The sequence below is a fragment of the Phaseolus vulgaris genome, chromosome 1 (assembly GCF_051622355.1).
Source record: "Phaseolus vulgaris cultivar YP4 chromosome 1, ASM5162235v1, whole genome shotgun sequence".
NCBI lineage: Eukaryota > Viridiplantae > Streptophyta > Magnoliopsida > Fabales > Fabaceae > Phaseolus > Phaseolus vulgaris.
In genome coordinates, this window is record NC_143498.1 from 32,694,441 (window position 1) to 32,711,618 (window position 17,178).

Here is a 17,178-nt window from a genome sequence, read left to right on the forward strand (position 1 = left end):
TAAACACAGTGGCATCATAGGAAACAAATATATATTCTAAGTTGTTTATCTAAATGTACATTCTAGAACCTTTTCTAAAAGTAGAACATTAGGCAGAGAAGCATACCATTTGTGAGTTTTTGGATGGTGCCACTACTAATTTATCTTGTTGACGTCACTTCCACGTCTCTATTAAACAAAATTTATTTAGATTGATAAAAGTAACTTATAATAAGACATGGACTTATGTTGACTAATTTTGATAAGATTGATAATAAAATTAATTAGATCGTACTTGATAAAAAAAAGATGGTAAAGGTAAGTAAAAATGGAAGAATATCTTATAAGGTAGCATTATGGAAGGTTTGGTTAGCAATGGAGGCATTTGAAGATCAGAGGGATGCATAGTGATGGTGTTGTTGAAGAAGAGAGTGTGGGAAATATTTAGGCAAATGAAAACAAATCGGTGGTTGGAAATTTAGATCCGTGACAACAAAAGAAGAAAAATATTGCGTGTGGTGTGTTGACAATGTGTTTCATTGCAGATTTTAAGCTCTTTTCATCCACATGGCTACCTCCTCCACCCCTTTTTCTCTTCCCTTTTTTTATATACAATAATTTCATGATATTTGTTTTTTTCGAATGTAATTTGTCTCTTTCTATGTTTAAATTTGGTCTTATCGAACGGGATTGGAATCAAGAGAACTATTGAACCATTTTTCGGTTGGCCGGTTAGTATGCATCTCATTTCTTTCTCTTGAACAAACTCATGCACTCTCGCTCTTCCACTTCTCCTCTCCGTGAACTCTGGACTCAAATGGTACCTACAAAAGGCACTCCGACACTCAAGTCAAATTTTGACACTCGACACTCAGTATTTAGTACTAGATGATTGCGTACCTGATCCTTTTAGATTTGTGTTATTTATATAATCATTGCGGGCCTTCATTATTGGGCCTGATTAAGGGTTTAACCTGTAATTAAGAATGAACCATTTAAAGCTTAACCTTTGATTAGCTCGCCAGTACTCTACTTGAGTGTGATGGTCTCGGTCGACCTGGACTGGACGCTAGACTCAACTGGTCGTACAGACCGACGGTACACTTGGCCCTAGGCTCAAGGAAGTTGAATCTGAAGAGTCTTTATCCAAGGTCATTGTGACGGTTGGGCTTCCCAAGGTGAGACGTGACGTTGATGGTGCCGAACGCGTGACGTGACGCGTAATAATGGCTTAGGTGTTTTAGCGGCACCCGTCGTGGACCATTGGATCGAGGAAGATCCAATGGTTGAGATGAGAAGGACGCTCAGTCTTCCTCTCTACTCTAAGGCTATAAATAGTGGTCCCCCACTGTTTCGTCTTACTGCTCCTTTGCTCCAACTTCCAAAACCGAATCATTCTGGCGAGGTGTTTTCCCTTCATCCCGAAAGGTTAGTCATGTCTTCCCCTAGCTCTTCTTCTTCTCCTTCATCTTCTTCTCCATCTTCGTCTTTGTCTTCTTCTTTTCCCAAGTTCACGTCTGAGCATTTGTCAGTGGGGGCAATTCAAACGTTGCCCCACGTGGAGACTTATGTGAGGGTCAATGATCCAGAGGATGCTGCTAAACGAGTACGCCATGCCGAAGAGTCATCCCATCATTCGGGATTTGATTAGGTTGATCCCAAGGTGACTGAGTTCATCTCTATCTATAGGGACTCGTCCTCCATTGGCTCCTTTACGGATAACCATAATCTATTGAAGTCGGATGTTGCTGATGACATCTTGGCTATTGATTATTGTCGACTGACTGATACCATTTGTATGGGTCGGGCTTCCTCAGATGGTCTATTCTTCTTTGTGTATTCTGGTCTCTTCTCAGACCTGCACGTCGCTTTGCCTTTTGACGATTTCACAATGGGTGTCCTTTGGACACTCAATGTTGCTCCTTCACAACTCCACCCAAACAAATGGGCTTCCCTTTAAACCTTTTGGCTTATATGTGACATGTTCTTCTTCGTCCAACTCCTTCCACCTTCCTCCATTATTACACATCCCACCCGCCCGACCCTATCAGCTCTTGTCTGCCGACTGGGTAACACACTCTTCGCCCCCTTCACATCCTTATATAAAAACTTAAAGAGAAAATTTTTCAAAATCTTCATTGAGCCTAAGGGTAGGGAGCTTTTCTTTGACGACTGCGGCTAGTCCAAATTCCCCTTATATTGGAACAAGACCCCACTCGCTTCAAGCAATGGCCTTGTCTGGCCTCTAGCGCCGAGGAGCTAGAGGTTTACGCTTTATTCTATAACTTCCCGAGAAGGCTTCCTACCCATAAGCTTTTACATGCATATAAGTTGTCCCAGCGATGGACTGATTTTCATGGTATGCTTTGTGTTTTATTTCTATCATTCCTTTCCTCGGTCGGCCGGATGCCTTTGCATCCTGCATGGAGAATATAAGGTACTTGGTGGTTAACGCTTCCTCAGCCTATAATATTCTGTTAGGGAGACCAGCTTTGAATAAGCTAAGGGCGGTAACATCAACACGCAACATGAAGATGAAGTTACCAGACTTGAGCGGGAAGGTGATAACCATCAAGTCAGACCAACAAGAGGCTAAGAAGTGCTATGAGAACAGCCTCAAGACCAAGAAGGGGTGTTCATGGTTACAGAACGCCCACCAAGCATAAACGGGGACGTCCGCGCAGAAAGCGCTCGGGAGGGACGACCCGAGCCAACAGGGGATATCGTGGAAAGACAGATCGGGGGTAGAACGTTTAAGCTTGATAGGTCGTTGGATCAGGCAGAGCAGGACCAGGTCGCTTGGGTGATAGCACGACACCTGGATGCTTTTGCCTGGTCCGCCTCGAACATGCCAGGTATAAACCCAGATTTCCTGTGTCACCGCCTCACCATGGACCCCAAGGTCGGGAGGGACGACCCGAGCCAGCAGGGGATATCGTGGAAAGACAGATCGGGGGTAGAACGTTTAGGCTTGATAGGTCGTTGGATTAGGCAGAGCAGGACCAGGTCGCTTGGGTGATAGCACGACACCTGGATGCTTTTGCCTGGTCCGCCTCGAACATGCCAGGTATAAACCCAGATTTCCTGTGTCACCGCCTCACCATGGACCCCAAGGTCAGGCTCGTCCGCCAGAGGAGGAGGAAGTTCAATGAAGAGAGGTAGCAGGTCATCAAGGAAGACACGAAGAAGTTGTTGGGTGTCAGCCACATCAGAGAGATTCAATATCCTAAGTGGTTGGCAAATGTGGTCTTGGTGAAGAAGGCCAACGGGAAGTGGAGAATGTGTGTGGACTTCACCGACCTCAATAAGGCATGCCCAAAGGATTCGTACCCCTTACCGAGCATCAACACCTTGGTGGATAGCGCCTCTGGCTGTAGGATGCTTAGTTTCTTAGATGCCTTCTCCAGGTACAACCAAATCAAGATGCACCCCAGAGACGAGTGCAAGACGACGTTTATGACCGAGACGTCTTGTTACTGCTACACGGTGATCCCTTTTGAGCTGAAGAATGTGGGCGCCACCTACCAAAGGTTGATGGATAGGGTTCTTGCACCCATGATAGGCAGAATGTGCAGGTCTACGTGGATGACATGGTGGTGACCTCGCAGGAGAGGGGTCAGCATGTGTCTGATCTGGAAGAGCTATTTCTGACGATAACTAAGTATCGGTTGAAGCTAAACCCTGAGAAGTGCGTGTTCGGGGTCGAGGCGGGAAGGTTCTTCAGTTTCCTGATCACCGAGCATGGGATAGAGGCGAACCCGGAGAAATGTGCGGAAATCCTTGCATTGAGAAGCCCGGCCTCAGTCAAGGAGGTGCAGCAGTTGACCGGGCGGATGGCCGCCCTGTCCAGATTTGTGTCGGCTAGAGGGGAAAAAAGACACCCCTATTTCCAGTGTTTGAGAAGGAATAACCGGTTCGTGTGGACTGAAGAGTGCGAGGAGGCGTTCCTTAAGTTAAATGAGTATCTAGCTACCCCTCCCGTGTTGTGCAAGCCGCAGTTGGGCACTCTGCTCCGATTGTACTTTTCTATAACAGAGTGGGCGATTAGCTCGGTCCTCGTCCAAGAGCAGGACCTGGTACAAAAACCAATATACTTTGTGAGTAAAGTATTGCAAGGATCGGAGGTGAGATACCAAGCCCCGGAGAAGGCGGCCTTGGCCGTGGTATTCTCGGCTAGGAGGCTTCGTCATTACTTCCAAAGTTTCACAGTGGTGGGGAAGACGGACTTACCTATCCGAAAAGTGTTGTAGAAGCCGGACGTAGCAGGAAGGATGGTACGCTGGGCAATGGAGTTCTCGGAGTTTGATGTTCAGTACGAACCCCGAGTCCCCATCAAGCGCCAGGTGTATGCAGATTTTGTAGTAGAACTCTCCCCGACAGATGCACGACAAGGGGAGGAGGCGAGCTTCAGATAGGTGCTTTCAGTAGATGAATCATCCAACCAGCAAGGCAGTGGAGCTGGCGTGATCTTGGAAGGATCGCACGGGCTATTGATTGAGCAGGCCTTAAGGTTCGCTTTCAAGGCCAACAAAAATCAAGCGGAGTATGAAGCCCTTATCGCCGGCATGCTCTTGGCTAAGGAGATGGGAGCGCAAAGCTTATTGGCAAAGAGTGACTCCCTTTTAGTCATAGGTCAGGTGACTGGGGAATATCAAGCCAAGGACCCACAAATGGCCGCGTACCTGGGGTATTTCCAAGTCTTGAAGAGTTCGTTCGCGGTCTTTGAGCTGGTACACGTCTCGAGAGAGCAGAATGCCCGAGCTAACTTGCTAGCCAAGCTCGCCAGTTCAGGCAAGGGGGGAAGGCAGAGGACGGTGATACAAGAAACCCTCAAAGCACCACGGACATTTGTTGCTGATAATATGGTGGGCGTTCATCAGGTCAGTACGATTAGGGGAGGGGCGAGGAGTCATCAGTCATTGACTCAGGAGACGCTGATGACGCCCAGTGTAAGCGCTTACTCGGTCTCGCAGGGGGATCCTATGCAGGTATGCACAGTTGAGGAGGGGGACACATGGATGACACCCTATAGGTGCTACCTAGCCGATGGGATACTCCCATTGGAGCCCGAGGAGGGCAAGAAGATAAAGAGGAACTCTGCCAAGTACACCCTTATGGATGGGGAGTTGTTCAAACATGGGTTCACCCACCCAATCTTGGTGTGTGTGAGCGGAGACCAGTGTACACGAATAATGGCTGAGCTCCACGAGGGAATCTGTGGTAGCCATGTTGGTGGTAGGTCTCTGTCATAAAAGGTCGTTCATGCAGGGTATTATTGGCCAACAGTAAGAGAAGATTGCACGAGGTACGCCCAGCGGTGCAAGTAGTGTCAACAGCACGCCGACTGGCACAAGGCACCGCCAGAAGAGTTGAGGTCGATTTACAGCCCGTGGCCATTTCGCACATGGGGAATCGACATTCTGGGCCCTTTCCTTTGACGGTAAGACAAATGAAGTATCTTGTAGTGGCCATTGAATACTTCACGAAGTGGATAGAGGCTGAGCCAGTAGTGCAGATCACAGCTCACAAGATACAACACTTTGTGTGGAAGAATGTAGTATGCCGCTTTGGTGTGTGGGAGGTGTCTAGTTTCCGACAATGGCACACAGTTTGTGAGCCAACAACTGGGCAAGTTGTGCACGGAGGTCGGAATAAAACAAGTGTTCGCATCGGTTGAGTACCCCTAGACAAATGGGCAGGTTGAGTCCGCCAATAGAGTCCTACTCAGGGGTCTGAAGAAAAGACTCGAGAAGGCTAAAGGAACCTGGGCAGACAAGGTTCCTAGGATAGTGTGGGCTTACCACACCACGCCTCAGTCCACAACCAGAGATACACCCTTCAGCTTGGTGTATGGGTCGAAAGCAATGATTCCGGTAGAGATTCAGGAGAGCTCGCCATGTTTTCAAAGTTTCTTGGCTGAGGAGTCTAACGAGGAGAGAAGGGTGAACCTGGATATGCTACATGAGGTTAGGGAGGAGGCGAGGATTAAAGCTAAAGCATTGAAGAGAAGGGTGGAGCACAAGCACAGTTCCAAGTTAAGGCCTAGACAGTTCTAGGTCACCGACTTGGTAATGCGAAAGGCTCACCCATATCAGTTGGAGAACAAGTTGTCCCCCAAGTGGACTAGTCCTTTCAGGGTGACGAAGGTCCTCGGCAACGGGGCGTACAGGCTTAAGACTCTGGAAGGAGGCGCAATTCCTCGTACATGGAATGCGGCCAATCTCAAGTTTTATTTCAGTTGAACTCTAGCATTGTACACAGTTTAAGGGGACGCTTTTTTTTCCCTTTTTAAGGGTTTTTTAATGAGGTCACCCAATAAAGTTATGATTGAAGTATACATATTCTCGAATTTTTGTACAATGCAGGGACGAACCTCTTGCCTTGGTGTTTAGACACCTCGAGAGGGAGTGGCAGCTTCCTTTAGGACGCCTCCCCCTCGAGTGTGGGGCCAAGTGCGAACAACAAGGTTCAGTCAGGAACGAACCTGTCGTCGTGGTGTTTAGACACCTCGAGAGGGAGTGGCAACTTCCTTTAAGACGCCTCCCCCTCGAGCGAGGGCGCCAAGTACGAACAGCAAGGTTCAGTCAGGGGCGAACTTGTCGCCTTGGTGTTTAGACACCTCGAGAGAGAGTGGCAGCTTCCTTTAGGACGCCTCCCCCTCGATTGTGGGCGCCAAGTGCGAACAGCAAGGTTCGACCAAGCGAGGTCCCCCTTTTCCCGTGAGCAAAGATGAGGCTGGATGAACGCCTTGAGGCTAGAAACCTTGAGAGAGAGTGGCAGTTCCCGCGTAGGACGCCTCCTCTCAAGTGTCGACACCAAGGCTAAGCGAAAGGATTCCCAGTTTAGTCCTCTATTGTTTTAGGGGCAAAGATGAGGCCAGTTAGCATATCTCCCCCGACCACAAAGGCAGGGGTGAGGATCAGTAGTGAAGTTTCCTTGCCCAAACAGAATTAAGGCAAGGCCAGCAAAAGGTCCACGTATGACCAAGCAGTCGAAGCAAGAAGGAAGAACGACGAGAGAACGTGCTACCTAAGGTTCAAACTTTTTAAGGCCATCGTATGTCAAGGTTGTTAGCATCAAAGCGTTGTTAGCAAGTTAACATTTAAAAGCAGAATGGCTAACAAGAAACACAACAAGGCATGTAAAGAAGAGCAAATTGTCGATGAGCTCTGTCTTGACCTTCCAGAAAGCTTCGACTTGGAGGGCCAGTTCTGCCTTGGCCTTCTCAAGGGCTTCAGATTTTACGGTGAGCTCAGCCTCAACCTTGCCCAGTTGCACCTCCCGGTCGGTGGCTCGTTCTTCAAGTTTGGCCATTTTAGCCTTGTTGGCCTCAGCTTCTTCTTGGAGTCCCACCACTTGGGTACGTAGTGGCACAACTTTGAGCAAGTTGTTCCTTCACCAGAGCCAGTTCTTTAGCCAAAGCAAGTTGCTCTTTTGCCTTCAACTCTGCCTCGTGGGAGAAGGCGTCAGCTTGGGCAAGGAACTCGCCAAGGCTAAAGGTCAAGTTCTCCCGCACAGCCTCATCGTTGGAGCTTCCCATGGCCCTTTCTGGTAGCCCTTGAGGATTTGTTGAAGAACCATGGGAAGCTCAGGGGCAGGCTCAGGAACGCTCTCACCCCAACCCTCGAGCGCGAAGAGGCTTTGGGAGGATGAGGCGCTAGGGGGGTGATCTCTGAGCAAGGCAGGGCGCCTGACAGAGGAAGAGTTTGAAACAGCTGCTACCGCCACCCTGCGTTTCTTAAAAACAAGGTCGTTTGTAGTATCCACCTCATCATCAGACACGATCTCCACCACCCGCTTAAGGGGGGCTGGAGCAAAGGAGGCCCCAGCGGTAGCCAAGGGCACAACATCGAGAGGGGCTGAGGGAGTAGGGGCAGGAACAATTTGGGTGGTAGGTGGAGCAGCGGGTGCTGAAGCGCCCTTGCGTTGTCACGAAGGGCTAAAACCTCAGCTAGTCTTGCCCGTTTCTCTGTGCTTAACACCATTCCTGCATCAGAATAAGGAGAGATAAGAACTTACCGAATGAAGGAAGGACAAAAAATCAACACATATGTAAGTATGAGGTAACAAATAAGCAAAGCAGTATAGGAAGAAGAAAAGGTTAGAGGTAGGGCTTTATACCAATGTAGCTAGCGAGTCTGGATGGATCGTACTCGCACTTTATAAGCTCCGACAGTGTTGAAAACCACCCCCAGGCTGGCTAACACTTGGCATACCCCGCGATCGGCAGAAGAAAACTCATCAAGGGTTTTGGCTTTCTTGAGTTTTAACTCCCCCACCCAGTACAAGGGGAATTCGTCCAACGAGGTGCGGTCGTGCTTAGAGCTGCACACCCTGAAGAACTTCCCCTTGAAGCCTCTGTATGACGATTGAAACAAGATAAGGAAGACTCTTCCCGCCACACCGCTGAAGCTCACCCACAAGTTCTTCCCGGGTTTTTTGGCTTCGAAGAAATGAAGGAAGACGTCAACTGAGGGGGTGTGGCCAAAATGATTGCAGAGTATGGAGAAGGCCCTTATGAAGGCCCAGCTTTTGGGATACAGCTGGGCAGGGGCAACGTTTATTTCTGTTAGCAACTCCCTTTCGAAGCTGCTGAAGGAAAGGCGTTGCCTAATGCGCTTGAAGATAGTTTGGTAGAAGAAGAAGAAAGGTTCACCTTCATTGGCGCGACTGTCCACGCACACGGGTTCGCCCTCTACGCAGGGACGAACCGAGATGTAGGCGTCGCACTCTCTCCCGAACACCCTACCCATGAACTCAGGTTCGCTATCTAGATGCGCCCTCCAGTCTGCAATAGAGGTGAGGGTGGAGGTTTCAGCAAGGAGCTCGTCGGAGGCCCAAGGGTATAAAGACTTGTATTTGACGCTAGGTGGAGGAGGGTTGGCGGTGACTTTCGTTTGTGTCATGATGAAGGAAGCTAGGAAAAGCAAGGAAAAGAAGAAAGCAAAGGTTCAGCAAGGGGGGCTATGGTGTGAAACTACAGAAACCCAGAAAAACCCTACCGCCGCAGGAAAACCCAAAAAACAGAGGAACGAAGAAGATGCAGAAGAAAACTTAAAATGCGGAAGTTTAAACAGTCTCAAGCAGTTATCAATACGCAAAATCAGAGATAAAGAGCAATCACTGGAGAAAAATCATACCTTTGATTATTGATGAGTGAAGGTAGTGATTTTTGCGACAGAGGAAACGAGAGCGCTCGAAGAAGAAGATGAAAAGTGCAAGAGAAAGTTACAAGTGATGGAACAGTGCATGAAGCGCGCACTTTTGAAATACTTAACGTAAACTTGGAAAGCGCAAGCAACGTTAAGTCCCAGCCACTTGATTAAGACACGTGTGCACTGATTAAGGCAGGAATAGGAAAGCATCACTTCGGTGCACTGTACACATCCTGTCACATGAAGCAACGTAGGTCGGCAGGGCGAGGCCATAGTCTCTTTGCTGAACAAGTTGATAGCTCGAGACTGGGGGGCTTGTGTACCGACTAGTCCTCGGACTCGGGCGTTGACCAAAGTCATGGTGGGGCCCCGAAGGCTGGGTCCACTGGGAGGTTGGCAGGATAGGGCAAAGTCTCGCTAGGCTCACGGATAAGGGGAGTTGAAGAGGGGGTGACATTGAGGCAGGGCGTGGAGACCTCGGGCCTCAGCAACCCAACAATAAAGATAGACCGAAAAAGGTGGTTTTCAGGCCACACTCCAGTTACCAGTAAGGGGAAGCCTAGATCACGAGGGGTCTGTGCATGGGGTGATGTGATTCCACTAGCACAATTAGAATGATTCTTGACATTCTTAGGAATCATCTTGAGTTGGTTAAGAGCTAGGCACTTTATCATAGAAATGGATCAAGGTTCTATGAACAAGAACTCACCAAAACTAGTGCCAAAACACAAACTCATATAGAAGTTCCAATTATTGTCAAATTGAACCAACAAAAAGAGGTAAAAACCATAGGCACCGAATAGAAATGAATGAAAACAACTTTGAACCGAACAAAATGAAATTAAAGCCAAGAAAACTGAATAGGAAAGCTGGAAACAGAAATGTACCGAACCAAACACAAAGAAGAATAAGAACAGCTGCTGGAAAACTTAAAAACCGAACCAAAAACAACAAGGAAACAAGCTAAAACAAGGAATTAACAAAGAAGAAAGGAAGGAGAAGAGAATTGCTCATGAAGATGGATGAATGATGAATGATCTCGCCACTAGAAGTGTGGTTGCTCCTAGATGAGAGTGCTGCCGCCACTTGAGGACACCATGGATCCTTCAAGATAAGACTAGAGAAGAAGGCTCAAAAGCTCTCCAATGCTCACTCCAATTTTGAGTATAGTTTCTTTAGATAAATTCCAATATGAAATTTACAAAGAGAGCACCTCTATTTATAGCCTAAGGTGCTGAAATGTAAGCTACACAAATTCAAAAAAACTCCCTCCTAAAAAGCTTCTAGAATTTGCGCCTAAAACAAAGCATGAGGAAGGTGTGATCCCTTCTCTCACTTTGGCACCTCCTTATTTACTCCTACACCTATCTACTAACACACCCCCCCTAAGACTCTTAACTAAAGACTAAAAGATGCTTTAACAATAGAGGTTTCTAATGTTTCCCTCTAAGCACCTTCAACAATATTCTTTATTATTTAATACTTGGCCTTGCGCTTCATAGGATGGACTTGGGTTTGGGCTTGGGCTTTGGGCTTGGGCCTCTCTTTTTATTTTGTCTTCTTTTAATTTCGAGAAGACTAGAAGGAAGAACTTCAAGTGTGATGGTGAATTGTCTCTTCCTTCATTAATAAAAACCTCCTTTATTTGATTCTCATCATACTCCTCGAGTTGGAGAGAATTCGTCCACGAATTTTGAATCCCTGCATATAACAAAGTCAGTTTATTTTTACAATTAAAAGTGGAAGATAAAGGCAAACATGACTTATCATTTGTAAACAATGGGATTTCAGAAAAGGAGGTTCTATAAATCGACCAAGTTGGAAAAATTTGTTTGGGAATGATGATATCTTTTGGAAAAATGCCTCTTAAATGGTGAAAACCATTAGGAGGTATGAAATCATCCCTAACACTTTTTAACCAAGATGGTGTTGAAATAGGAACCTTGGGTAATGAAAAAGATAAGGAAGGAAAACACCTTGGAGGTGAAAGGATAAGACTCATGTCAACTTGGCCTTCTTTGTCTTTTTCATTTTTACGTGAGGGAGGTGGGTGAGGTAGGTCTTGTTTTACCTTATTTGTCATTAAGATTTGCTTTTGTGGACAATGAAGAGCTATGTGCCCAAAACCTAAACATTTGATATTTGAAGTTTTGGTAGGTGACTTAGGAGTAGAAAGATTTGTAGTAGAAACTTTGTTTGGAAACATGGTTTGTTGGGAAAAATTGGAAGGAGAATGTTGAGTAAAAATTTTGTTGGCATCCTTCCTATAAGAGTTGTAGAAATCATCATCATGAGTATTCTTGAAAGTTGTTTTCAAAAAATAGGATTCCACCTTGATGGCTTGGCGAAACACTTTCTTTAAAGAAGAGTACTCATTTAATTCTACAATTTCTCTAATATCTCTTCTCAAACCACGTACAAACCATTTTAGCTTTGACTCTTCATTAGCATGCATATTCATTTTAGTCAAAGTTGTTTCAAAATCTTTAATGTATTCTTCTACCATCCTATGTCCTCGAGGAAGCCTTTGGAACTTCAACAAGTGTTCCTTCCTAGAAGGAGGAACAAACCTCGCGCGCATACACTCTTTCAAAGCATTCCAAGAAACCACGGGAGGTTTCTTGCGATATATAATGTCCATTACAATTTTATGCCACCATTCTTTGGCATAGCCCACAAAGGATGAAGAAACTATCCTAAGTTTATCGTCATCTTGGACCTTATACACATGAAAATAATGGTCAACCTTAGTCTCCCAATCTAAATACACATGAGGATCACTATCACCATTAAAACTAGGGACTTTTTTACAAGCAATGTTGAACACTTGGTGATATCTTTGGTCACGGTTATAGTTCTCTTCATGAGAATGATGGTGATGCCTCCTTCTTCTATGTGCTTCTTCACCAAGGACTGAAGCTTTGGAAGGAGAATGCTGCTTGTAAGATGCATCACTTGAATAGCCAGCCATTTTGCAAATGAAAAACAGCAAACACACAAAAACAGCAAACAAGTTAAGAAACAAAATTAGCAAAAACAGTGAGCTTGGTAATGAAATTGCTGAAGGGAATTGAGGCAGAAAATAGGTCACTCTCAAAGAAATAATGTCCTTGCACCAATCTGATCTTGAGGTCTTGGAATCCTCAAATGAAAGATGTCAAAGCAAGCACACCAATCTCAAAGGCAACCACCACAAAACCAAAAGAAACAATAATGACAAACAAGAAAAGGTATAAGCAAAGAAAGGTAATTGCAAAAGGAATACTATATGTAAGACAAACTGAAAGATTAATGAATGAAAGACAAGCAAGAAAATAAAGAACTCAATGAAGAAAGAAGGCACATCAAAAGAGTCCTAGAGAAAAGTACTAGAGTAGATTTAAAAAACAAAAACAGAACTACAAGAAAAAGTGTTGTATGCAAACTGTGCTATGTTGACAGATTTAATTGGAACGATTGAAAGCGAACTGGAATGTGAAAAATTAACCACACAAACTTCAATGTCTCAACGGCACTGGAACGAACGAAAAAAATTAAGCCAATTGAGAGAAATAAATTTTTCAAAATTGCTGCCCAATTACCGTCTTTTTTTCGGCAGTAATGTACACTTTTCGTATTTTATTTATCATTTTTTGTGTACTTGGAATTTTTGAGTACTTCTTTTTGCTATGGTTTTGTAACACTTTTAAGAATGTAAATCCAAATTTTCACAAATTTCCAGTGAGCCAATTAATTGCAGTAAATTGAAAACAGAAAGAATACACAGAAAGAGCTCTCAGAATTTGGAGTTTTTTGTGTTTATTTGCCTGGTGTTTGACTTGGGCGTCGGAGTGCAAACGACCACGGCGCCCGTTGTCTCTTTGTTTTCAGGTGATCCACAGGGAGGAAAGCGTTGTTGAAGAGGAGGGATTCTTGGACGCACAATTGTCGTAGACGCACAAGACACCTTAGGTCAACTGGCGGGAACAGAGGGCCTACCCAAAAGCAAATTATAGGTCGAAACATCATTGACCACTAAATACTTGATATTGATCGTGCGAGATGAGACAACATCCGAGAAGGTCGTTCTCAACTCCACATGTCCTCGCACATCCACCTAGTCTCCAGCAAAGCCAAACAAACAGTCGTCCTACGGTATCAACTGGTCAGGTGACAACTACAAATTATTAAACGTTACCCAAAACATCACATCAACCGAGCTCCCCTGGTCAATGAGAACTCGGTGTACTCTTCTTCCCACGGTAACGACGAAGACCACTTTTGGATCATCCTCGTGTGGGACCACGTCTCCCAAATCAACATTTGTAAAGCAGAGGTCGGGCTCGTCTGGCTAGTCAAACTCTCACGCCTCTACTATCATCACCAACCTCGTGTACTTCTTACGCTTGGAGGAGGAACACCCTCCTCCTGAAAATCCTCCCAAGATGGTATTCAACTCGTCGTGGACAGGCACCTCATGTCCCTGGTCCACTAAGGGGATTTCTTCCTTCGACCACTCCTGGGTCCCTTCCAAATACTCCTTCAAAAATCCATCTTTTATCAAGCCCGTGAACTAGTAGCCTAGGGCTATACAATGCTCCATATCATGCCCGAAACCTTTATGGAACTCGCACTAGATCTCCTTGCGCGACCCCAAGTTCCTATCCAATTTCGGGGGGAACCTCAGCTTATTTGTCATTCCTGGCATACCCAACAGCTCCTTGTAAGTCATCCGGAACTTTGGCCAGAAGGGTAGTTCATCTATGGCCTTCGTCCTGGGTTGGCTCTTCTTAGGCGCGTAAGGTGCTCGTCGTGCGTCTGACCTCTTCTCAGTCGCAACTTCATGGACCCTCACAGGCCGAGCTCGACTGCCTTCTTTGGGCTTACTTGCCCTAGGTGCATGTTGTTGCGTTTCACCGATACGGCCTCTTCTGCGGCGATGTGGGTAATAGCTCGTCGTCATATCTCCTCAAACATACTTGCTTGATTTCTTATTAGTGAGTCACTGAACGGCTTGACATAATCCCCTGTCCAAAGGCGTGGACCATCAAGGCCTTATCCTGGGTTTGGGGCTTCACTGTGAATGCCCAAAATCTGTTTAAAAAATCCTTTAGAGGCTCTCCCTGTCTTTGCTTTATGTCGAAAAGATCGAAAGAGACTGGTGGTTGGGCTTGATTCGCAATGAGTTATTCCCTGAACAATTCAGAAAACTGATTGAAAGAGGTTATGTTGCCATCAGGAAGGCCAACAAACCATTGTAATGTCGTGCTTGTGAACGTACCCATGAACATCTTGCAATGCATAACATCCATTCTTCCCGAGATCATCATCTGGGCATTGAATGTTGTAAAATGGGTCTCGGGGTTTTCTACACCTGTAAACACAATATTGGGTGTTATGAAATTGGCTGGTATGACAGCGTCCATGATCGCCTGTGAAAATGGTATGGGGCGAGCCCTTAGTTGAGCAATCGGGCCTCGCTCCCCTGCAGAGCGTTTGTCAAAATGTTGTAGATTCCTACGCAATTCATCATTAGTCTTGCGTAGCTCGTCATTGCTTGCTCGAGACGCGTTTATTTTCGCCATCAGCTGGTCTTTCCTGACCAGTTGCTCAACTCGAACTTCCGCCATGAGTCTCTCCTGTTCTGCCTTGGATGTTGCCATTACCTCCTGGAGAGCACTCACAGTTTCCATAAGTTGTTGTATGGTGGGGTTGTCATTCCCTTCATATCCTAATGGGCCTTGCCTTGTATTCCTCATCACGTCCAGGAACTCGAGCACGATTGCGGGTGGGATTTGATTTTACCGGGCCCCACGGTGGGCGCCAAATGTTCTTGCCGGTTCACCTACTCACCGGTTGACTCCAATCACAAGCTCTAGCTCCGTCTGTCTCTTGCTGTTCTGGAACGTAGCTCCGCTGAAACAGAGGGGTCCTACCTGTTGATTGTACTCCGACAATCAAGTTAGTACAGGGCTTATAAGAATCAATAAGTAACAAGTTTCAGTCTTAGAAACAGTGTACCTTAACCTGGGGTCTCAAGCCCTTTTATAGCTTACCTTTTGTAACAACTTTCCATCACGAGAATCTAATCTCAACTGAAAGCATACTCAACAGGAAAATATTATGTTCAAGGGCACATTCTCACGGTGCTGCAACATAACGAAATATTTCCTTCAGGGAGTGCATAAAATAATAACAGAATAACCACCAGGGTACCAACTCATGTACCAGCATCAGGAGTCCAGTCTGTTTACGTAGGCACCCTCAACGTGGCACTACACTCTTTCTTATCATACATGCAACCTAAACTTTTTTATGCTCTAACACACATGGGCTTAGGTTTAAAAGAAAGTATTTACTTAAGTTAGACCCCATGCGCACTAAGCCCCTAGGTCCATAATTACCTCTCGTCAGCCGCCTAGGCCTTATGCACGAAGGATTACCTTAATTATACAAAAATGGACTTATACATACATATGGGGCCCAATTACATGGCCCGCTACTCTAGCCCAAGAGTCGAGCTAACCTACCTATGACAAGTGTCGAGGTCCGCCCACCGAGTGTTGAGCTCTAAGCGCTCTGGTCCAGTACATGATCAATCTTCCCGTCATATCGATCCATATTAAGCCCTTTCCACAGGGGTGGAACTTGCGCTCCCATCACGTAATCATTGAATGGGTACCTCCGAGACGTTCTTAGCGCGTTAAGCAGGGAAAAGACCTATTTGGAAAGGACTCGCTCACAGTCTCCTAAGTACGAGTGAGCTTCGACTCCTCAACCGCCTTTGTGCCAGCTGGAGTCGCGTCAGGTCTTCCCATGGGTTTGGTCGGCCCGCAGAGGGGTCCTCCCCGATCAGCTTTCTCTTCATCTCCTCATTCTCTCTCCAAAGAGCCAAGATCTCCTCCTCATTTTTCTTCTTCATCTCATCCATCTCCCTCCATAGAGACATCATCAGTGCCATCTACTCAGCCTCCGACATCTTCTCGTTCATCATGCTTCGTGTAGACACCAACTAATCTCTTCCTTCTTCAAATTCTCTCGGCCCCACGATGGGCGCCAATTGTTTTCGAACAGGGTTGGAACCAAGAGAACTATTGAACCACTCCTCGGTCAGTTGGTCGATTTGCACCTCACTTCTTCCTCTTGAACGAACTCCTACACTTTCTCTCTTCCACTCCTCCTCCGGACTCTGATGGTATCTGCAAAAGGCACTCCGACGCTTAAGTTAAATTTCGGCACTCGACACTCAATATTTAGTACTAGATGATTGCGTACCATCATTATTGACCTGATTAAGGGTTTAACCTGTAATTAAGAATACACTATTTAAAGTTTAACCTTTGATTAGCTCGTTTGTACTCTGCTTGAGTGTGATGATCTCGGTCGGCCTGAACCAGACGCGAGACTCAATCGGTCGTACATACCGACACGACAGGTACACTTAGTATTTAGAATGTATAGTTTAGAAGAGAGACTATATTTATATATTTTATAAAACTAAGAAAACTAAGTGTATTAATTTGAAAGTGCATATACATAAATCAAGTTTAACAAAAGTAAAAAAAAAAAAAAAAAAATCTCTGTATAATTTTAAAAACCATATAATTTAGAAGAAGTGTGAATTCAAAGTAACTGCAGAGACTTATGTGATAATTAATAATATTAAATAAAATATTACTAAATCAAAGAAAATTTTAGTTACTATATTAAAGAAAATATTATTAATAAGATTTAGTAACATTTTAGATATAATAGAGATATTTCCAAAAAGTTTTAATAATATTTTTATATATTGATAGAGATATTTATAAAAATGTTACTAAATATTTTTAGTAATATTTATTTAATAAAAAAATAATATTTTAAAAGTATTAATAATTTTTTTAGTATTATTTGTTAAATAAAAAGTACCATTATAAAAAGATTATTAAATTTTTTAACAATTTTTTTAATAAAAAGGTAAGATTTTAAAAGTATTACTAAATCTTTTTAATAATATTTTTTTCAAAAAAATTAATATTTTTATAGTAATATATTTTAATAAAAAGTGATATTTTAAAAAAAT